Raw genomic sequence first — 25,406 nt, 5'->3', positions numbered from 1 at the left:
CATAAATAAACTGCACCGAATACCTCGCGTTTGTATCGTAACACCGCTGTACAGAAATAAACTCATTTTACATCTGTGACTGGTTAAATTATTTGGTTCTATAACGTAACTCCTAACATACGACCGCATTGGCATGGGTATCTCTTCCTTCTCGGCTGAAATATATTTCGGAATTTAAATCGAAACTCCGAATTCGAAATAGAACATCCACTATTCCGCACTGGAGTACGTTTCTCTACATTCTTTTTCTTTTTGGATTGTTCATTTTTCGCTGTATGTATATATATAATATGTATGTATAATGTATATAGTACTGCTAGTTGCTACAATATACTTGTATATATCGTATTTTCAGCTTATGATTTCTGCTCATTTTACCTGTGCAAAGTGTTGTAATTATTTATCTTTTGAGTTGCAAAGAAGGTTTGTTTGGCATCGCCGTTCACCCGTTCATCTAAATCTTATTTTAACATTAGTCACATCTTGTATTTAAACTACAATTGAATTGCATGCCAGTCATCTCAAAATACAAGTAGCTCAGATTAAGTTTATACTATGTATTTGCATTATTTTGAATATTTTTTACCATTAAACACTACGACAAAATATTTCATTAATGTTATAAAAACTACTCATGTCTTACGATAATTTATTTATACTGGTAAATAAAAGCTTGAACTTGCTCTTTGGCATATTACATGTCCAAAGGGCAAGATTCCAAAACTCAATTCGCGATACCGTTGAGCTACTATAAAAGAGACCTTACGTTTGAATGGCAACGGTTACTATAAATCGTGCCATAAATAGGCCCAAATGTAGCACATTGCATTGCATACAATAGACTAGAGACAATGGAAAACACGGTCTCCCGGACGGGGGACGACAGGGGACGAGAGCCTTTTAGACCCATACACACAAAGAAATACAATTACGTCACTGTACATAATTAAAAAGCAGTCAAGTGCGAGCAAGGTTTCACCCAATTATGTTGCGGGATTTACTTACGTTATTTCTGTAGCATGTACCATATTTCGTGTTGAGGAGTGTGGCCTAGGCAGTATCACGTATCATAACTAATCTTTGCGAATTACTTGATGTGACTTTAGATGCGATGGACAAAGGTTTTCAGGTTGACGCCGTGTATACCGATTACTCTAAAGCTTTTGATAAAATTTCACACGATATCTTAATCGTGAAGCTAGAAGCTATTGGTATACACGGTGATCTCTTGAGGTGGCTTACATCGTATTTACGGGAGCGCACCCAAGCGGTTGCTGTTAAGGGCTTTACAACTACATTTGTCCCTATCACATCAGGTGTACCCCAGGGCTCGCACCTTGGACCATTGCTATTTAATATCTTTATAAATGACGTCATAAAAAGTGTTAAAAACTCTAATATATTATTATATGCAGACGACACCAAAATTTTCAAAGTAATTAGAACGGTAAAAGACTGTCAAGATCTACAGGAAGATCTAGATCGCATTAGTCTATATTGTACAAATAACGGTTTAGAGTTAAATGTGGATAAATGTTGCACCATTACCTTTACGAGAAAAAAGAATTGGATTTGCCATAATTATAATTTATTTAAAAAACCGGTACGCAGAGTCAAGGAGGTGCGAGACCTGGGAGTTCAGCTGGATAGTCAACTATTATTTGACTCACATTTAACTAAAATAAGAAATAGAGCCTATAAGATGTTAGGATTTATTCTCCGTCAGTCAGTTGATTTCAAAAATCCAAATACCCTCATTTTACTTTATAACTCATATGTAAGATCTCATTTAGAGCATGCTTCTACTGCATGGAATCCACAATACGCTGTTTATATCAATATGTTAGAATCTATCCAACGTAAATTTTTAAGATGTCTATGTAAAAGATTTAACACCTTTAATGGTACCGAATTAATCTCTTTGGAACTCAGAAGGGAACACAAGGACCAAATCTTCTTATATAAAATTGTAAATGATCTTATTGATTCTCCTTATTTGTTAAGTAAAATAATGTACTTCATACCCAGAATGTCCAGACGAAACGTAAAAACCTTTTGTCTTCCACAAATCAACACGAACTTTGGCCATAATAGATTTTTAGTGAGAACATGCGATAAATATAATAAGAAATATGTACTTTTAGACCAATTTCAACACAAAATTAGTAAATTTGTAAATGAACTTAAATTTTTTAAATAATACTTATAAAGGCGTGATTTATACTATATACATTATTACTATATCCACTATTCATAACTATTTTATAAATACTTGATAACATACTAACTTCTTGTAATTTAATTTTACTTAATTTAATTACTTAGACTAACCTACTAACTCCCGCACAGAATTGAGATTGTATAGACTATTAGTGAGCACTTTATGGGCGACTGTAACATCTAGAAATGATTGGCTAAGTGGTATTGTAATAAGCTGTATGTGTTCCTACAATAAAAAAAAAAAAAAAAAAAAAAAAAAATCATTTGTTGTCGGAATGGTGCGCTATTTTCGTCAACTGTTGTCTAATGGTTGGTTTGGGTAAGTGATGTAAAATTCAAGTGGGAAAGTGACTGGATGGATTACTTAGCCGCAGGTTAGTCGACTCGGTTCTATGTGAAATTGTGGTTAAACTGAGGTGGCTGCATTTCCGTGCTGAATGGCCCAGCTCATTATTTCTTGCGTAAAATACGACAACCCTTCCAAGTTCCTGACACCTGAAGAGGCAATTACGCATGTTGCTGTCACTTAAGTAGTTTTGCTTCAGTCTTCTGACCCCGAAGTCTTACTGTAAACAGTGTTAACACCTACAGCGTGTTTGATAAATCATATAACATGACAAAATGTAAGGTATGTACTTTGTAGTACCAAATATATTACATAGTTAGTGTTTTCAGTAGTACTCTTTCACTGTCTCTGTTCTTCGAGTTCACAGAAGTTTTTTTACAAGTTCATTTCTGCGATCAGCTGTTTACAGGGTTGTACTATTGGAGTTTATCTCACGCTGCAAGACTTATTATTTTTTGCTGCATCTATTATACACAGGCCCTAACCTTAGCTTGCCGGGAAGCTACGCCTTATCTAGCACGTTGTATATACAATATTCATAACTCCTGATTAGAGATATCTATGTACTTATACGACTTTTTTCTGCCTTTTGGAATACCCCTAGATATTCGAGAGTAACCAAAATAATAACAAAGAGCACTGTTTATTCTATCTTGGAAGGTGGAGGTCGCCCGCTTTTCATAGCCCCACGAGTATTGATTTAGCTCCCGGCGAAAAAGTTCCTCTTGTAATAATAAGGATTCGGCTCCTCTTTGAAATATGAATAAGGGGATGTTTATTTTCATACTTATGTGTAACCAAGAGACGCCCCAAAATACGACTGTAACTCACTTGAATCTCTATATGGCTCCTTATTGCCAACAATGTTGAAGTTATGTACATAATATAATGTATGATCTTCATTCTAACTTGAAGATAGTTTTTCTCCCTGAACTATTTTTGGGTTTTCTTTGAATTAGAGTGCGTTGATTTTCAAACTGTGCCATTAAAAGTAACACGCATGAAACTACGAATATAATCCTAATATAGAAGATTATAAAGTAACTATGTACTCTAGATATCTTCGTGACTTCTTACTGGTTACAAAGTTGAGACATAATTTTGTGCTTTAAAATCTTATCAACGTTTTTGTCTTATAGTTTTTTGAAAGACAAGAATTGCAGAATTTTAATTCCACGTTTCAATTTTTAATATTTCCATTGCTTCACATTGCATCGTCATTCGTAATTATTTATCGATGGTCGTAAATGAATGCAGAAACGGGCGTTGACGGTTTTATTATCCCCAACGGATATGTACCATTTCCTTGACAAGCTTTCGTAGAAGCTTCATCCGTACCCTGATGCTGCACAGAATCCAACCATACATCCCGTTCCATTCAATTTTTTTTTAAATTCTGCTGAGATTTGTACGATTTCCATTACAATAACTTTGATGAATCTATTCGGTTGCCCAGTTTAATAGTACTTTTATACCAAGTTCAGAATAACTTTGCGGGCACTGAATTGCGTCATTGGATAAGTTCAGTAACGCTCTTTAAAACTTATTCAATTTTAAACCCCGTCTAATTTGAATTGAACTCTGGTGAAGTGTTTATGAAGTCAAAAAGGTGTAAGGGCACGTTCGCATTTTGTCGTGGCGATAATAATCTTGAAGTTTACGGCGTTATAGTTTGTATATTTGAATGGAGGTGTTCACACGTAGGACGACACGACAACTGTCTTCCACGACTCTTTTCCAAACAACGTTAAGTAACGTTAAATTACTGTGACGACATAAACGCATCGTAACTTTTTAAATGTGTAAAGTTGTGTACCTCTGTATATGTAGTATTATGAAGTTTATTAGTTTTCTTCATCTATACAAAATGAAACCTCTGAAGTTTGTAACCGTGAAGTCAAAAATTCTAAGAGTTTAAGCATACATTTTCTTAGTAATAATAATCCACGGTACGTACCTCGAACCTAAACTTATTACTTCTTTCACAAGCGTAGCCTCGAAGTATTTAATTTTGTATGCATAATTTATGAGATAGAAATTGTTTCTTCCCTCCTGTTTTTAAGAAATTGATTCACATAATTTACGTAATAATTTAAGAAGCATTTTTATGAGCCGCTAGCAATTTTCTTATTTACTTAGGTTACTTGTAATAAAATTGAGGTGAAGAAAGTACAACACTTTTTTTTTTTTTTTTTTTTTTTACGCTGGGGAATGCATTTACGCATCCCCCCCGGAGGGAGGGTATGTGGGACTCGCCGGCCGAGAGGCGACCGGAATACCCACTAAACCCCAGCGGCGCTACTGCGCGTCGCCTGGCGACTGGGTCACGGGAACGGCCGAAGCAAACAACCGCGACCCAGCCAGCGACGTCTGCTAAGGCAGACCCTCCACCGGGGACCTGCTCGGTCCCCATCGACGCACCTCCGGGACGCACCAACGAAGTGCGTCCCCCGACCTTGGGACGCGAACGTCGCCCGCGTCCCATCCTCCGCTTCATCCACTGTGCCCTCTGCTAGTCAGAGGGACACGCGGAGAAACCTCCCCCCCTGCCAGGTCATTAGCCATAGTCAACAATATCTCTGAAGAGAAATTATGGGGCAAACCCCTAAAGTTTCTAGAAGAAAAATCAACGTTTCTTTATTTTTTTCAATAAATTCATAACAAAAATATTTAAAGAAATATTTATAAACCAAGTTTTGTTTATAAACCAAGACTTGCTTGTACCAAGTATTAGACATAAAAACGAACCTTTCATCATATTCAAAAAAAATCAAAATTCAAAATGTTTTTGTTCAATTAAACTTTTACAAGGACTTTGTCTGTGGTGGCGTTTGTTGGCGCGCGTGTTGTGACTTTTTGGAGTGTTTTTTTGTTAGAAGTGGCCGGTTTTTGTGTCCCGCTGGTGTTTATTGGTGGTGGAACTGACCGAGGAACTGACTGAGAAGCGCTCTAAAGGGGCGCCGCGTGTATGTCGGCGGGCGCCAGCACAGACGAAGTCCATACTTATACATATAGTTTTCCTAACTTGTAAATAACTACACACTTGACATTGGCTAATCACTGTAAAGCCAGACCAGAGAAGAAAAAAAAAAAAAAAAAACTTTTACAAATGCTTTTGAATCGTCAAAATAATCTACCACTGGTTCGGAATGCCATAGGACTATTTGTATGGTAGCTCACGCACTAGATCCGACTTCCGTCACCCGATTTCTGTCCGTCATCCGTGAGAATATCTCGTATGTGGCTCGGATTCAAATTGGACACATGACGTAGATATGTCAAAGACGTCAACTGAATAGGATTTGGAACCGTAAGCAATATCCGAATTCGCTCCGAGTTTCTTATATCCCTATTCTCACGGATTCGGATCGAATGAGTAACCGCTCTTAGACCCATGTAAATAATATGCATGTACCATATTCTAGCAAAATAAACGATTTGGTTATTATGAAAACTCACAATAACATTTATATGTATTTTATTATTTTGTAAGAAAACTTCTGTCCATAGAGTATTAATTGATGAGTTGCAAATAATATGCAATTTAATAGTGGCTACACAATGGGGTCATCTTGCTAGAGTCTATTGTTACAAAGCCGATCTGATTCAGCTGCTAGTACAGCAAAACAAATGATGCGGATCGATTAATCCGCGATTATCTACTCTAACTACTAGGTACCTATATTTTTCAAGCCATGCAACTTTGTAACTGTAATAACTAATTTTGTTATATGAAAATTTTCCCCTGTTATGTTTATTCATTTTGACGAACAGGAAGAAACTATATAGTAGTCTTAATATATAAAAGGAAAAGGTGACTGACGGACTGACTGACTGATCTATCAATGCACAGCTCAAACTACTGGACTGATCGGGCTAAAATTTTGCATGCAAATAGCTATGACGTAGACATCCCCTAAGATAAGATTTTTGAAAATTTAACCCCTAAGGAAGTAAAATAGGGGTTAGAAATTTGTGTAGTCCATGCGTTCACAAGCATAGACTACAGTAGCGTAAGCTAGTTCATACATATTATACACTCTATCTTTACAGTTTTAGAAGCATCCTTTAAAATACTTGGCAGGTAACCTACTCTTCGTCGATGTAATCATCTTGAACGTCTTCGCAAATGACCCAGAAGATTAGATCCTGGACGATGTCGTAACTCAAGCACAAAACTTCGAATAAAAATTGAATAAAATATCTCTACATGGATGGAGATTTACCACTTAATGGACAATACCTACTGGAGTAGGAGGCTGCCTTGTTTAGATGCTCTCAGCGACAGAAAGGGAAACCAATAAGGGTTCGTAATCATCATCGGGTTAACGATATGTACTTAATCCATCTCAATTGTGTTATATACTTATATGCGCAACGCTATAGCTAATTATGCCAAGCGTTGTTCTTTTCAGTGCTGAGTTTCATATCCAAGTATCGATTTTATTGCATCTAGTCAATTTGCAATTTTATTCATATTTCAGTAACTCGATCTCTATGATTCATGATTATTATTTGATACTCAAACAAAAATTGCTTCTCCGACTACTAAGTGTACAACGTTCTCAATTACTGTCTGTAATATAATTTAGTCGATATGCCCCTCTGGCGAACCGCGACCGGTCTAACCGAAAACTATAGAGTTACATATTAAGAAAACAAACCTATGTAATTTCAGTTCTGACCGCAGCATTTACGACCTGTTGCGTTTGTCTAAAGCTTGCTAAGTTGCTCCTTTGTTGGTTCCAATCTGGGGTCACATTTCTCTTCCTTTATTATCTTCACGCTTTTCTCTTCCTCATTGTGTATTTGCATACTAAAATGCTAAAACACAGGACTTCAACGTTGGTTCTTTAGAATTACCACTTTCATAATACCACAAATTATCTAAAGGACTTCCGTCTATTTTGTACTTGGATGAAAACTTCTATGTACCTACGTTTATGCACGATGGAACGGAGACGGTATATACGTTTGACGTTAGAAGTTGTGTGTGTGTGTGTGTGTGTGTGTGTGTGTGTGTGTGTGTGTGTGTGTGTGTGTTTGTGTTTGTACGTTTCTCTCAGCATATTTCGCGATTTTAATGCGGTTTTTTGCACGTGTCACTTTTGGATAGGTTAGATGTGTTTTGTTTTTTCCTAAAAACTACTGGATCAATTTCGTTTATTTATTACATAAAAAGGCTTGCTGTTTACGACAATCATGCTTAATAAAAAGTAATTTGAGGTCTAGGTCTGAGCGCGCTTGCCTAGAACATGCCTATTCACTCTTGTCTTGAAGGTATTTGAATTATTCGTTGCAGGAAACACGGATGCCAGTATAGCATTCCACACCTTAGCGGTTCGTATTAGAAACGTTGAGCAAAAACGTTTATTTTACATTACACAGACATCACCTCAGAGCAGGTTCTTAGATAGGTTTATTGTAAGGTTATAGGGTCACCAGGGAACGCTTCAGTTCGTCTTGGGTTCTTTAAAAAATTTAACTCTACGTCTTGCGTCGTATACAAGTTTGCTATTCTAATCTGAAGCATTGTTGCCAGTGGGTAGTATTATTAGTTCTGTGCTACGAGTAGTGGTTGCTTAGGTACATAATATTTGAATGTTGCGTGTGTTGCGAGAAAATTACATTCAATACGCCAAAACTTCGATCAAATTTATATGAAAAAGAGAATCCAGATATTTGCCACGCCAGCCGTGCCTGGTCTAGTTAGTACCGTGCGATAGTAATGGTAGTAAAAACTAATTGGAGACCGTTGGAAAAGCTAATAGGGTTTAGGAATGTTGCCAAAACGATTATTTTTGTAACGTAAAATGTGTATGCTGCACACTGTGTATTGGTGTCAAAAATGCAATACGATACCTATTCATTTTTTAAAATCTGACATGATAACGAAATCATACAGTCCTAGTGATAATGACATCGGCCTCCTTTTCGAGAAGTCGGAGGTTCGATCCTGGGCACGCACCTCTAAATTTTTGGAGGTATGTGCGTTTTAAGTAATAAAATATAAATATCACTTGCTTTAACGGTGAAGAAAAACATTGCGAGGAAACCTGCAAGTCTGAAAGTTCTCCATGATGTTCCAAATATTTTATGTAAAGTCAGCCAATCCGCACTTGGCCAACGAGAGATATTTCTTTATTACCAAGGGTCGTTGTTTAACAGCTACAGTTTGACAATTGCGATCTCATCTGATTGGATGGCATTCCTAAAATGTATTGTTGCAGCAAAAATACCACGAATTCAACCAATCTTCAACAAAAAAATGAACACCAATCTTCCGCGATATGTGTTTCCTACCAATTAGGTATAATCCGGGTATCTTTGGAGCAAGAGTGAATAGGCACCTTCTAGGTAAAGGCATCCCATCTTAGACCACATCATCACTTTCCATTAGGTGTGATTGTGGTCAAGCGCTTGCCTATAGTGAATAAAAAAATGATTGTAGCAATGATTGATGCACTTTTTCCTTTCGACCAAAAGTAATAGAAAAACATACGAGTATAAAAATCGTTTTAATTCGTTCGCTTTTCGTACGTTTTAATCAAGTACGGGTGCCGTAATAAAAGTCCGCGTCACAAAAAATTTCGTCAAGCAATAGCGGCGCGTCTTGTTTGCTTTTGCTTGTCTGACCTAAATTTCCAAGTTGATAATGAAAAGCTTCGTCGTCTTCTCTCCGTAATTTCACTCGGGCATTCGCCGGGGACCGTTTGTTACTTTCTGTAATCACTGTGCACTGAATATATTACCACTTTACCTACCCGTACACCTCGCCCTTCTACGAAATGTGGTCACGTAATTATTTTATGACTGAAACCCATTTCGAAATAGTAATCACTTGTCAGTAATTAGTGATTACACTATGGTAAGGGACCATACAGTCTGGGAGTGCGCTAACCTAGAAGTTGCTAATAAGTTATGACATATGACGCTTTCACTAAACCCTAAATCTATTACTATAATATACCTACGTATGTTGTATGACTTCATACTGAACTGCTTATCGGTAGATATGACTTTGCCGATTTGAGCCAATTTAGCATCTCCTAATTGATTTACTTGGGAATCGAACGCGGGACCTTCGACTTAGTAAACTACTGTGTCGGAGAGCTTGCATAGTTAACTTTTTATTTAGATTTTAAATTTTTATTCGCGATGTTATTCAGTAGCAAATTAGCAATGTATGGACTCTTTAGAAATATCATAATGTATGAAAGACATGCATTTTGTACTAAGCTTTCTAATTAGTTCAACCGTCCATTCATATCAAGTTACTGTGTATAACTAACAGAGATGTACTAACACTGTCTGAAAGGAAACCGGATAATATGACATAATTAGAAGATGTTACCATACTGGCGGTATTAAAGTTTCAAAATTGAAAATATAATGATTAAATAATAAATATGATTAAATAATAAATGATTAAATCCAGTATTTCTGTGTAGCCACACAAACAGACTTCTCATACTTATTCGAAAAACGAAAATTGGCATTAGGGGATAGTGAGAACACAATTCAATTTTTTTTATGGGAGTTTGAGCTTTTTAACTTCTGATTGGCCCGTGTATCCCATATAAATATAAACATTTAATTATTTGTTCAGAATTATTTGCGTTTTATTCAAACTTGCTATGTAATGTCTATACATACGAGTTTCGACTTTCGAGTAGGAAGATACTCCTAGTTTTTTTGCTCATAGGTAGTGATGAAAATAGTGTGTCCACCTCTGTTTCATTTTGCCACTATGTGACCCTCGCCTGCTAAAAGGATGCCGACCGCTGACATGTAGGTACAATTGCTGTAGGTACAACTGAATCCAGAGTTCAAAGTAGTTAGAAATGGTAATTGATGAACTTCGCTTTTAATGTAGTCTATAAAAGAGTCCATCAAAAGGCTTTGTTAAACGTTTCATCTGAACACGACCAAATGAACTTAATTAGAGATGAAGCATTTCAAATTCAATCAAATTAAACAAAAGTTAAAAGACTTCTTTTACTTTGAAAAACTGATTACTCCTCAAAAGGCTTTTTACGAGTCCCTACGTAATAAAGTAAACCAGTTTTTTCTGGCAATGTTCTTCCTTGATGTCAGTCAGGAAAAGCTTAATTTTATGCCATTTTATCACTAACATTTTTAATAGTAATTCGAATAAATTACGAACTATTTTGGGTAACATCTAAACATCAATTTATTTTCGAAGCACCTTGTGCTGAAGGTTAGTCAAGATTTTCATAAGAATCCTGTCTCTAATACTATTACGAGTTAATCCATATAAATTGCGAAGTGTATCACCATGAGTCAGTCACGATAATAAACTTCTTGGAATTAGGTACTTCAGTCATCAGTGTTGACGATATCAATTGAAAATGCTTCTCAATTTCACACTTGCATTCATAATTTGTATCCATGTTATTTGGAAAAAAACGTATCCCTGAATTGCTGAAACGAAGAGTTTTGTGATGTTTGTGATGTTAACTACTTAAATAACATCTTAAAGTTTTTGCCCTAAACAAAAGCACTAGAGGCCATTCATTCATGTGCCACTTTATGGCCCAAAATATTTAACTAATCGGTGTGTTCAGTCGTAACTATGTATTATATATTAGATACTTCATGAAAGTTAATTCTACAAATATAATTTTCTTCCTTTTCATCATAATTAATTACTTCAATCAAAACATCGCAATCAGTCACAATTCATGATTAGTATTATGATTATAAATAATACTTAGTAATTTTTTATCGATGTCATTTGCACAGATTCAAACGTTTGGTCTCAACGCTCGGACGCATTCGCTTGCGTGATTATGTTAACAGACTTCCTTTTGGAAGATTTCATTGAAAATACCGATGTCTCATTAATCAAGTTTCATTTATTTCACTACAAAATACACGTAGATTCCTCCGACATCAATGGTAAAACTAGTATTAGTCTTGAACTAGTGTTAAATAAAAACTAACGTCTGGCAGGATCGCCATGAAATATATTTCTTGGGTTGGTGGATAATGACGAGACGGCGTTGTTATAAACGTCTTTATTAGTTGATGGCTTATGATCTGCTACTTATGGGCTAGCAGTAACTATATCAAAATCTTACATGCTATTGTCTAAATAATATTTCCATAATTTTGCATTACCTTTTGTTCTTATTCAATGCGTAAGCAACCTACATAATATTACAGTTGGTCTAAGTCTATAAACAGTGCTTCATCATGAAATTGTATCTCTAACGCGTAAAGTTAGAGGTAAAAGAGAATCAATTTTTTTTTTATACTTTCTTTGAAAAATCGTCAAAGTGCAGTGATAACATTGTATACCCTGCGAATTGGCCGGCAATTCCCGTACATATAGCTTAGCTATCCTCTAAAGAGTAGATAGTAATCTTCCTTTTACAGCGTCCATGCAAAAGTTCTACCCGGGCAAGATTTCAAGTTAATGAAAGCTACATAATATGCTGCTAAGCTATCTTGACTAATTTGAAATAACACATTTTCTTTCGACGCTTTTCACAAGGCTATCGTGAAAGTTAACGGACGAAAAAATTTAAAGGTGATTTTTATTTATTGGATGGAACGGAAAACGATGTGTGAAGACTGCAGATCAAGTGAAACTTAAAACCGCGCCATGATTAACCTTGGAATTAACCGGTATAAAAGAAAATATATAATGGCAATCAAAATATTATATACTCGTACTTACCTTTGCGTTTTATTGGAGGATCGAATTTCTTTACCATGACAGTGATTGATGGCGTCAAAGACGACCTACTGAGGAAGTTGCTTGTGAAATAACAGGTAGCTTGATTAAAGAGTAAAGTTTTGATTATATTTGTATGAAGTTTTATACTTTACAAATAGTTCTACACTTCGAGATTCGCAAGAAGTGAGTAAGTAATAGTGGTCGAGTGTCGACTCTAGAATATATCATCGTCCCAACCGATAGGCATCCAGTGCTGGACCAAGGTAATGGATATTTGATAGCTTTCATGGTAATTAGCAATTATAACGCCACGGCCGTGCCCATTGTGTTCCAAACATCCCAATTCGAAAATGGAAGACAAACAAAATTATGATACGAAGCCCTTTTGCTAGTTACCAATTCACAGAACCAGCCCACATAAAATAAATTATTATGACATTAATATGGCTGCTAAATTAATAAGGACTCAGCTGATCTCCAGGGAAAGAAGTGCGTACGAGGTGCGGGGCGGGATCCGAGTGCAGTCGGCCAGTCGCCTTCCTCGCGTCAGCCGCGTCAGTCGGATCATTGTATCAACCGCGCCGTTCGCCGATATTAGTGCCACAATCTGTGAATGCCAGATATTGGATTGAAACTGTGTGCAGTGTTGCCCGAAACCCAAAATTTGTGCTGGAATTTCAATCGTTACACCCTCCAACTACGATTGCTGTTACGGCAAGCACGTGAGTGCCTTGAGTTTTTGTTGCTAAGTTATCTCGAAGTAAAGTAGCATCTTCAACCTAATTAAGATTTTATCAGTCACCGTGCGAGATGTAAACATCTAAATCTAAAGTTTCAAACTAAAAAAGCAATTTCAATTTTAATATACTCAAATCCTTCGCCGCGATTTATGATTTCTTTTGAAAATTTGGGGTAGAATGTTTGGTCGTCTATTGATTCGTACCCCTAATAAAATTCACGCATTGAGAAGTGCCCCGTTTCATCCTGTGTTATTGGAAGGGAAGCGAACGCCTGGGGGCCGAACCGGGACTCGATCCGCGAAGTGTAATTTGAAAATTCTCTAACCAAGCTATTTTGTCGTCGAAATTACATTTTGGGTTGTTTAGTATTTCAAACACATCGTAAGGAAACAAATTCTACAACCTCAAAGTCATGTAAGATTTTATGAATGCCTAGTTGATGCCAACAACCCGAAAGAGACAACTTTTTGATTTTCCGGGATAAAAACCTAGGTACCTATGTCACTCTCCATTCTCCAAGTCTTTAACGACGTGATTGAAAGACATACCAATAAATCAACAAACAAACACACTCGCATAATTATAATATTGGTTCATGATATACACAACACATCAGCTCGTATCAGAAGATGGATTAAGATGGGAGAAGCTTATGCAAAATTTTGCCAAGCTGTGGAATAGTTACGTCGACCTGATAAAATAACACTAAAACAATCAAAAGTATACGATGAATGACCATTACAAGTTTAAGATGCTATTAGCATATTTATCAATGTGTCAATGCTATGAAGATATTTAATGTCCAAAACTTATAAACAAAACGATTTGGTTAATTGATCAACATAAATGGGTACCCAATTAGCAATGAAATGTTATGACTTTTTATTACTTACCCTTATATCATTATTAATAGTAGTAAATATGTCGGCTAAATTGAAAGCCGATTGAAGAAATTGAATTAATTTAAATCGATTATTGCTCTTCATCTAAAATTAATCCTCTATCTTCAATCAATTTTAAATTTACTCTAGTATTACTTACATAGCTCCATTTTATCTACAATAAAATTCATTTGAATTCTGTTTGAAGTCAACATCTGGGTGAATTACTTCGATTTGTAATTGTATTTCTCTTGTAAATGTATTCCTGAAAATGGGAATTTTATCATTTAAGTTTTAGAATTTAATAATATCTGTAGTGGGATAATATTTTTAACGAAATAATTCCCTGAAAATTCTTACGATATTTTCTATACCCCTAAGTACATTCCGTAAGAAAAGCTGACAATACTTATACCCAGGTACTTTGGAATGCCATTACAAATTCCTAACTACGAGTAAGTAGGTCTCCGTCATCAGACAAGAATCTTTTTTTTTCCTTTCTTCCAAAGTCTTTTGCTATTTATCGGGTGATTTCAAGGAATAAGGGTAGATCTGATATACCGATCTGTCTGAAACCAGACACTATCAGTGTCTGATTTCGCAGAATATTCTGATTTCTCCGGACTCAAAACTTTAGCAATGAACATCACAAACTAGATTTTAGGTAAGTTGTATTAAATGTTATTTGTTGGTTTACCTATTGGTTGGTTGGTTTGATGGTTTATTGGTTTCTCCTTACAGTCAGCGTGATTATCTGTATAAGTAGTTATAATAAAGATTTGGAGAGTAACATAGATATACTTTTTATTCCAGAATATCAAAAAGTTCCCACGGGATTTCAAAGCCTAAATCCACGCGGATGAAGTCACAAGCTTCAGTTAGTGCAACATGTAGGTATGTGAAACAATCTTCGCTCAAAGATTTCCCTAATACATATACCTATTACTTATCGTAGTCTTTACTGATGACCACGCAATACCGTTGTATTGTCAAATCAATTCTCATCAAGTGCAATTGTCGACATGTAAGCGTGCGAATATATTACCCGTGACATATAATATCACTATATTATCACGTTCGTCTCTTGACAGACAGTCGCGTAGACGGTAGAAAATTACAGGTTGCTATAACAACGGTTGAGGCACGCAAATCGTCATGCGCTGTCGCTTCGAATTCTACTCGCTAGGTGATATTTATAGTATCTATTTTAAAGTAGACTATTAGAAGGGTTTCTTTATTTTTCTCACCACTCGCTCAACATTGCCTTATTACAGGCCTGTTATCTAAAGGTAAGCATGCCATAACATTCCTATGACTTAGCCAGGTTGTGTAAAGCACTGTAAATATGACTGAAATCCATTACGCCTTAAGGGATGTAATGTAATTTGAATTTAGAAAATCCCGCATCCGAAACAAATTCTGTTCCTTTCGCTCGCGTGATTTAAATTTTGCTATCTTGCTTTGTTGAGTGATAGCGTCCCTTTCACTCGCCAAAAACACGAACCATAGAATAAAGACTAAAGATTATTAAAAATTACCTCCAAAACTTATCTGCGAAACGTTATATTGTCGTGTTATTGAAATTAATTATTATATACTAGCTGATGCCCGCGACTCCGTTCGCGTGGATGTAGGTTTTTTAAAATTCCCGTGGGAACTCTTTGATTTTCCGGAATAAAAAGTAGCCTATGTGCTAATCCAGGGTATAATCTATCTCCATTCTAAGTTTCAGCCCAATCCGTCTAGTAGTTTTTGCGTGAAGGAGTAACAAACATACACACACACACACACACACACACACACACACACACACACACACACACACACACACACACACACACACACACACACACATACAAACTTTCGCCTTTATAATATTAGTGTGATTTAACTTGAAATTGAAATGTCGAGTAACAACGATGATGGCAGCAGTAATTAACTACCGGAAACTGTTAATGCTCAAAGTGTAATAAACGATTAGCTCCCAGAAACTTTTAAAGACAGATAGGTAGGTACTAGGTACTTATTTAAGAATACGAAGATTTTGATTTTATTGTCTCGCGAGGTGTGAAAAGTAGAGTATGAACGCGAGGGTAATGCTGTCTTCATCTTGGGCACCCATAAATCCCGCGTTTCACTCAGGATTCTAGATGCAACACCATCGCTACGCTCGGGAGTTACTCTAAAATCCTTCGTTACGCTTGGGATTTATCCAGGCGCCAGTAACGTAAGACATTGCATTACCCCCATGTTGAATAATCTACTATTACGCACTCTAATCTATCACTAGATATTATATTACACGAAACGGCGCATGTATGCATTGCAAATAACCGCTATTTAACAGCAGATGGATTCTAACATGTCTCTCGAAATGGAAATAGGAGTCTGGCTAAATTACCTAGGCACTTTACAAGTCTGACACTCCTCATTGTTGCCACTACATTCCAAACTACGCACTCAGTGTGAGGGGGAACAGCAGCACAACTCCGAAAGAGACCCTTTGACATGTATAGAGACCCACAAAAGTACCTGCAAGCTTATTATATTATGAACTTTATACCTTAGATGTTAGAGGTTATATTAGGGCGTGCATGTACATATTAAAGAGTGCACCTTCTAACACCTTTGTAGTTTTTGTAAGTGATTTTAAAGAGACGTATTGTCGCGACTTACTCTTACGTCTCCTACACGGTAAAAATCGTGTTCTTGTTTATTTTTTTCTGTTATTGCTATTAATTCTTATTCTTATAAAAAGACGTGATACAAAAAATGTGTGCACGCTACGATTTCTCTAGAATTGAAAAGACAGTAAGTATATTATGCTTTTTCACCTTTAATATTGTCTTTTTTTGTTTTAATAACTTTCTTGTTTGTGATTAATTAACTTGTAGGTCAGTTACATCCCGATTATTTCTTCCTCTTTCAATTGTTTATAGCTACATACTTACTTAAGATTTTATTTTCCTTGACTAACAATATTATAATATTATGTACCTATATTCATTCTGTGAATTTAGGTGGAAGTCAGTGTTAAAAATTAAAAGGATCATACAAACCGCATACCTACCTATTTAATAAATTACACTTATTTATAAATTAAAATTACCTAATTACAAATACCATAATATGTACATAAATCTTGAATACAAAAATAATTTAATTGTTAATAGTACCTACCTCAATTATTCTATTGTTTGCACGACAACTCAGAGTTATTAAGCGGAACACAAGTTTATTTATCATTGTTTTTATATTAAAGTAAGAAATAAACGCAGCTAAGGTCATTGACGTTATATTATCTCGTACTAGAAGATTCTCCGACTTAGCTTGCGCTCTAACAATATTCGGTTATTTTGAATTATTTTATTTTACGTATTAGTTAAGTACGTAGTTTAAGTTTTATTTTACTCCTTTTATAATATTGCCTAACTAGACGTAGTGACTTCGTCTGCGTGGAATTTATTATTTTTTGAGTCTTTTCGGGAATGAAAATGAGTCTTCAATACTGCCAAGTGCCGCCCTATTTATAAAAAAAGCGGTTGAGTAATAATTACAAAAGATAATTTTTGAGTTATCATCAAAAACATGGGTATTTTCAAAACTGATGTTTCTTAAAAAAGAATGATACATAGATCCAAAGTTTTTTTTAGTATGGTCCTACGTAGCATTATTTTTAGGAACATCACATTTTGAAAATTCCAACTTTGACGATATCTTAAAATCGACTTTTTATAAAATAGGACGGCAGAATATACAAAATATTTAAATCTCTTTAAGCTCGGTTGCGTCTGACCATGAAAAGGTCATAGAGAGAAAGATCAATTTCGCAATTATAATATTAAAAATAGCATCGATAAGAATTATTTACAATGCAGTTCAAAAGTTAAAAACATTACAATAATTATATGATTGAAAAGAAAAGACAATTTAGCAACGCTAACACGTAGAAAATGGGATAATTTTAATTCGTATATCTATAAAAATACTGAACATCTTCTTGTGTAGAAATTCAATACATCTCTCCTTATTAAACTCTTTAGTATTTATTTGATGCTTTGTGATATTCTATTATGAAGAAAACGGTCAATATTTTCATTCATACTAAAAATACAGAACATTTTCTTGTATAGAAATTCAACACGTCTCTCCGTAAGCTCTTTATCAAGTATAAATTTATTTGATCCTTTGTCTGAGGAAACAAAACGTTAACCAATTTTAACAAATCCCTCTGAAACCTGGGGAGGCTTTTTGTGAGTAGGTACGTGTCGGAAATCTCCTTTGAAGTTATATTCCCAAGATGGACGGCATAATAGATTTAAATAATTTAGAATTTAAAGTACAAGTACTAGGTATATTGCAACGTTCTTTGAAATCCCACTTTCCCAATAGAACGGTTTGCGTCTTCATTCCTCATTCGAATGGCTAATGTTTGGAATACTCTTCCGTGAACTGTGTTCTCTACCAATTACAAACTTTAAAACAAGTGTGAATAGGCATCTTCTACGTCCCATCGCCATCGTTCCATCTTAAGCCACATCATCACTTTCCATCAGGTGTGATTGTGGCCAAGCGCTTGCTTATAATGAATTTAAAAAAATAGATTTTTCTTGTACTCTCTCTATCTCTTCTATCTGCAAGCTTTTCTTAGACTATAAACAAGTTTGGGATTCTTAAATGTTTCTTTTTTCCCAATTATAGGTAAGGTTAATTTCTATGCTGATATTTATAATACCTACTTTAATCCATAAGAAATTAAGACTAGGTAAAACAAACTTACAAAGCTTGTTAAAGACTTTTCGTGGTCAGATTAACATTTCAAACCGACAGTAGATTGGTAAGTAAGTAAGTAATTAGAAACTAGCGAACCTTTGATAATGAGCTTAAAGCTGGCAAAGTTAAAATATAGTTCGTTTTAGTTAGCATTATAATAATATTTAAATTGCATAAATGTGAACGGTTTATATTACTTATTATAATAAAAAGTAATATGAGCATAAATAAATTTATAAAAGATACCTTTTTATATGATTTGACATTATTTTCAAAAACTTTGAAGTCTGCAGAAAACTGATTTTAATTTTCATTTCTCGCTTACTACAATGTCTCTATCAGCCGACAAATAAACTCTTAGACACAGCCTTAGTATTACAAGAAAACCTTTGGGAAAAAATAGGTCATAGGGTTGGCCACCATCTTGCGTATCTTATAATCTTTTCATTCAAGATAATATTTAAAGTATTCTTAAGTAAAGAAATCTGTTTGTATAGTCATCATTCATAAAAACAATAACTTACAAAAACCATTTTGCAAACTTAAAGAAAAACGCATTACTTCGTAACTTTCTGATTTTAAATTTTATTGCAGTGAATTACCAACCCTTAGCGATCTCTTTAAAGGTGAACGCACACTTATCCGAGCCGAACACCTCGAACGAGTCGAACGAAACGATTTTTAGAATTCTATGTATGAAATCTCATGAAACCTCGCACATTTCCCCGCGTCGAATCGTCCGAATCGGAAGAAGATTTCATATACAGAATTCTAAAATTCGTTTCGTTCGACTCGTTCGAGGTGTTCGGCTCGGATAAGTGTGCGTTCACCTTAAATTCCTTACGCCTAACCCTATTACCGCGGATCCTTTATCAGATGCAAAATAAATCGAATCCGTTCCGAATTCATGTCGATCTACGAAGCATGAAATAAGTAGCAGCTAAGAGAAGCTTCTTACTTTGACGCAACGTAAGATTGGATTTCCATCGAACTTACCTATTTGTTGATAATTATAAAAATCGATAGAGTTTATCCATTTCAAATTCGAGTCTATCTGATTCTCATGGAATTAGGAATTAGCTTAGCTTATTGATAGACTAGCGTGGGGCGGAAATGAATTCTCAAAGCAAGCCACACAAATCTTGTAAATATAGGATGCTGGCATAAAGAGCCAGGTTTCCGGTACCAACAATTCGATGCGGTTAAAATAGCCTTATGTTATCTTATGCCTGTTACCCATCTCTTTATGTAAGAGCCTTAGACTAAGGCAAAAGCTCATAAGATATATATTATTTAAAGAATATTAGCCATTTTAATCATGACTAACATTCCCCTTTTCCCTCCAACTAAGCGTAAAGCTTGTGCTAGAAGTGGGTATGACAATAGTGCAACGGCTGGGGTTTGAACCGCCGACCTTTCGGATTTCAGTCCACTCCTATAACCGTTGAACTATTGAGGCTTTTATTAATATGAGGCTATTTTACCTGCACTGATCAGTACTGACCCGCACCAACCTGTCGGTACCGAAAACCTAGTTCTTTATGCTAGCACCCATGGAGTATAGACCTACGTTTGGAAAAGTAGGACATTGAAAGAAACAAAGAATACCCGGCTGGCTCTATTTGTTGTGAGCTTCTTCTCAGACCGGGTCAAGTTTGCAACTCTCGGCTAGCAAGATTAAAAATATCACTACTATCTAATATTATTTTTAAAAGTCGAAAGAGGCCATAAAATCCTAATTGAATTCTGGCTTTGACATACAGGTAAACTTCTGTTGGAGTGCCACTCTAGAAGTATGTTGCGTGAAAAATTTAAAGAGATTGGTATTCTTACAGTTGCTTCGCAGTTTATAATAATACTTACAATTTTTGTGAGACAAAATATTAATCTTAGTGACTCTGCTCATTAGAATCTTCACTCCGAATCGCGAGTAGCAGATGTAGCATGAAAGACACTAAGTAGTTGGTCAACATGAAAGAAATAAGTTTTGATTTTGATTTTATTCTATAAAATATCCTCAGGTCACATAGGTAGGGTACAAGTTATGGGAAGAGTATGCTGTAGCCTGAATTTTTGATATAAATAAAGCGCAATCGAACGGGGTTTCCGCTTAAATACGTTTTAAAATAAAGCTGCAGCAAAAACTGAAATATAACCCTCAATCCTCAAATCGTAACGTTCAGCCATTGAATGTACGTGTAAAAGTGAGCTATGCTCCTTTATTGAACCGAGCCGTCCAAGCGGAAATGTCGACGGGCAAAAACGACTATCTGACCGAGTAATTTGTAGCTATTCATGGCCCTGTAGGGCCGTTTGTGGAACGAACTGAGTACGCTATATCAATTAAAAAGGAACGTACCTAATACGATTACCACAATGACCTGGCACGAACGTTGCTTTCCTGATTTTATATGCTTAAAAGCAAATGATACATATGTTAGATTTTTATCTCTCTTGATTTTGCTTTGTAATTTACCGTCCATTAGAATATGGCGCAACGAACTTGTGCTGCGGCGAAGCCCAAAGGAGGGTTATTTGATAACATTCTCAAACTTAATTTTATTCACTTTGGCACATAAGCCCCATGATTCAAAGTCGATAAAGTTGAGTCTACTGGGCATAGTGGTCTCTTATAGAGACTTCCACAATCCACATGCCATGCCGTTTTCATTGCATTGAATCTTACTAGCTATGTTTTTTACTGAAATTTGTCTCGTCGACTTGAGCATTGATTTACGCTTTGTCATGCATTGGCTGGACATCGTCAAAGTTTTCTACACACTAGAGGATGGATGTGGCCCTTTCTAGTTTTACCATAGATAAGCGAAAAGCGAGGTAGGTTCGTGAAACTCATCCATCAGAGCTTAATTAAGCTGTTAAAATGAAGTGATCCAATCAGAGGGTTTCATACAAAATCTCTAGCTGCACAAGTGCACATGCTTGATCATCCCTCGTGAAAAGGCATGTAAGTACCTACTTTACGGAAACTAAATGAGGTTTTGCTTATTCATTAGAAATTGTTAATTGGACATGAGGAAGCTACCGAAATGCCTCCACTGTACCACATTTTACATCCGTATGGCAATTTACAACAGGAATCAGCTCATTCAACGGAACATAATGGATTATCGAGTTGATAAATATTAATCGATGAATCATGATGGTTATTGATCGCGAAAGTCTTTCAACTATAAAAAGTACTCTGTAAGTCTGTAACCAAAAGAGTGTAGGTATTTCATTCGGAAATCGGTAGCAGAACATCTGTCTTTAAAATAAAAAGTAGGACAAGGTTATACATTGGTTTCATGTAAACGACCGGATATTATGTAAACAACACTAGAAGATTTGAAACCCAATGCATTCGTTTTATCTTTACATTTCTCAGACCTCCGATATTTCAGCCCGGCTAGCATGGGCAGTAGATAAAAATTATATCCCCGATTATATCCACTGATTTCTGTGACATCAGTGGATATAATCGGGGGATATAATTTTTATCTACTGCCCATGCTAGCCGGGCAGTAATGGTTTTGCTGGATACAATTTGGGCTCGATCATTTTAATCGTCTATAGGCACCATAAATCAATGAGTCATTGACTGTGTTCAAAGTTCGGACCATAAACGTATCTAGTTCTAGTACATATTAATCGGGTGCCCAACTCATACATAGCTACGGTGCCCCCCCCCCCCCCTTTGACGGGATTTGTGCAAATTTTATCTCTTATGAAAGAGAGATAAGAGTTGCGATAGAAAGAGATGCGTTTATTAAATTTTAGGCCGCAGCACTGTATAATATAGCGCTATAAATCTCCATGGTCCATAACGAATTCATTGGCTTGAGGTGAGTATCAGAAGGGTTTGATGAATTTTGTGAAATCTAAACATCGTCTACATCAACTAGCAAGGCTATGTTATTTAACTAAAGAAATCACATGTGGGGAAGTAAAGAGTTGCTTAATTGAATTAATACAGGGAATCAGTCAAGTGAATAGCATCACAAATTACAATACAATTAAATAATACCTATTCACGTTTAATTTGTTGGTTTAACAGGATAAGAAAGTAGTCGCATGTTAGTTCAGGGTGACTAAGCGCGAGGGCAATGCCTCCGCATCTCCGATTCAGTCTATTGATGCAATTGATTTGTCACGTAACATGTGGACTTTGCCAATGATCGTGTTTGTAATATCTGAATACGCTAAACGTCCAATCCTTTATGCGTCTGCCTGTCCTATTTAGTTATCTGTTGGACTAGGGCTAGACTACTATGTTACGCGACAGGTCGAGATGGCAATCGGGGTGGGGATGCTCCGCGCTAACCCGGGGCGGGTGACGTGCGAGTGTGCGCCTCCTCGTTGATGTACTAGTCCACGTTAGAACAAGTTCGATGTCTTCTAAAATGTATTGTTGTATAAATAGCGTTGTATTCGATATTTCAAAAATTCACTTCATTTTATCTAAACCATTTTTAACCCCCGACCCAAAAAGAGGAGTGTTATAAGTTTGACGTGTGTATCTGTGTATCTGTCTGTGGCATCGTAGCTCCTAAACTAATGAACCGCTTTTAATTTAGTTTTTTTTTTGTTTGAAAGGTGGCTTAATCGAGAATGTTCTTAGCTATAATAAAAGAAAATTAGTAATTAAAAAGAAAGTTATCAGCTCTTTTCTAGTTACAGTAAACTTCACTTGTCGGGGGTGTTATTTAATTTAAACTTGTTATTTTTAGGACCGTAATTTGTCGCTAATACAACTGCCTTGTCGTATTGCACTAGGTTGGTGATTTCCACTAACTTTGTTTCCACTTTTACAGTTTTTTAAAATTTATTATAATGCACTAACAAGTGTAATTATTACATGTACGAGTATATCTCGCCAATGGTGGCGATCATAAGTACAAGGATCTGACACGTAATCTTTAAGATTATGCCTCTAAGCCAAAACTTTACCACTAAAGTCTAGGTATTAATACCTAGCTAACACTAAGCTTCCGAGGATTACACGCATTACAAGCTATCGTGTTGTTGAGATTTATAAATTTGTTTTTTTATCCAAATAGGTATCTTTCAAATAAGGTTACCCACCTCATGTTTGTCTCGAAAGCTTTTATCACTTGATGAACAACATTTTTATGAAAAAATCCATAAAATATAGTTTCTCAAGTAGATCCGTCCCTCCCTTCTTTTTATGTCCCGTATGTAAATAGCCTTCAATGCTGGACCAAAACAATTTTTCACAAAAGACCGGAGAAAAAGCTTTTGCATAAATCTATTTTGCTGACATGTCCAATCCATATCACCTTCTTGCCTAGAAACGTAGGTACTTTTTATCGGAAAGCAGTAAATATCAATTGAATATAAAAAAAGTCAGACGTGCTTTGCCTGGTCATAAATCCACGATTCCTTAGTTATGGTAGAGAGAGAGGCAAATGGGCCATGACGATTCAAATAACTGTAATAGGTACTTACTGGTTATTTATAAGCTGAGTAAAATTTCCACTAATGTCTTCGAGTATCGACTCAGTTTAGTAGATACGCTAAGGCCGTTGAACTAAATTAGTACCTACTTATAGAAGGGCTATTTCTAACAAAAATCGTGTTCTATGAAGCTATCAAAATTAGTAAGACTGGGCACCAAGTTGTAAGCAAAAACTATGATTTTTGTTCAGAATAACTCGTCTTGTGTGTTAGGTACATAGAGGTGCTCTTAAAACGGACTAGCTTCTGACCGAGAGTAACCGCTTATTTTCCATCCCTACTGTCATCCATAGTACGTGTATTAGATTGGTCCATATTCCACGCGATATTCTTAGCGTTCCTAGCGTATTGATAAGTTTTCGTCAACAAGAAACGATGCCATACAATCAAAAGCAGAGTCACGTAAGGCTGGCGCGCTTAGTGCGTACCCTGCTACTGAATAAATAAACCATTGCTTTTAATTGCTCATCAAGAGGTATTTTAATAGTCCTTTTATGAGCCCCTTGAAATGTTAGTTTAAAACTGGTGAAATTATTGATGTTGCGTACACATCGCAGCACGACGACAATTGACTGCTGGCCCAGATGACATCATAAACGACCTCCATAGTCCACACATAACTCACAACCTCACAACCTACTAATCGATGGTGTCGAAATGGGTAACAGCTTCAGACCGCTCCTATAGTAATTCGCCACGCGCTGTTAAGCTTTTATTATTAAGGCATTTCTTTTATTCAGGGCTTGAACGAAATTATACGTAATTGACGGCTGACGAGTCCTTTTAAGACTGACTGGGGTACTATAGTGCGCTGAGTGTTGATCTCGAGTATATTTCGGCGGATTTTCCAAAGACATGCTTTTCTTTGTTCATATTTTCTTCGGTGTAGAATCATGTGAAAGATTAAATACATGTTTCGCGCTATTTATTTTTATAAGGTAAATAAATGCGTATAAAAATGAAACATCCATTGTTAAATGCAATGCAAAATTCAACAACAAAATAACTACAAATATAACACGTCAATTGTTCATAAAATAAAATACGATACGATAACAAACGTATAATTTTGTAGTCTCTAGCTGTTTCCATCGACTTCGTTAGCGTAGAATTTTTGGTTTCTTCAAAATAAGAAGACCAAAGTCTTCTTAACAAAATAAGAAGACCAAAGTCTTCTTATTTTGTTGTCTAAAACCACAAAATAAGAAGGTATTTTGTGCTAAGACATTATGCGCGAAATAATCTAAATGACAGTGAGGATTGCA

General features: G+C 35.9%; 1 protein-coding gene across 6 annotated transcripts in view; it reads left to right on the top strand.

Moving 5' to 3' along the window:
• The window catches only part of LOC123875875 (dystroglycan 1), a 125,373-nt gene that overhangs the window by 49,537 nt on the left and 50,430 nt on the right, over positions 1-25,406 (top strand). The window contains exon 1 of one of the 6 annotated variants that reach the window (XM_045921935.1): positions 12,787-12,994. The exons of the other annotated variants lie outside the window; for them this stretch is intronic. The gene's annotated coding sequence lies outside the window, so the exon portion shown is untranslated. Of the gene's footprint in view, positions 1-12,786; positions 12,995-25,406 lie in introns of those variants that run through there. 6 annotated transcript variants of the gene reach the window in all.

This window comes from Maniola jurtina, chromosome 20, assembly GCF_905333055.1.
Source record: "Maniola jurtina chromosome 20, ilManJurt1.1, whole genome shotgun sequence".
Taxonomy (NCBI): Eukaryota; Metazoa; Arthropoda; class Insecta; order Lepidoptera; family Nymphalidae; genus Maniola; species Maniola jurtina.
Note: the sequence above shows the minus strand (reverse complement) of the source record. Positions and strands in the feature narration are given on the sequence as shown.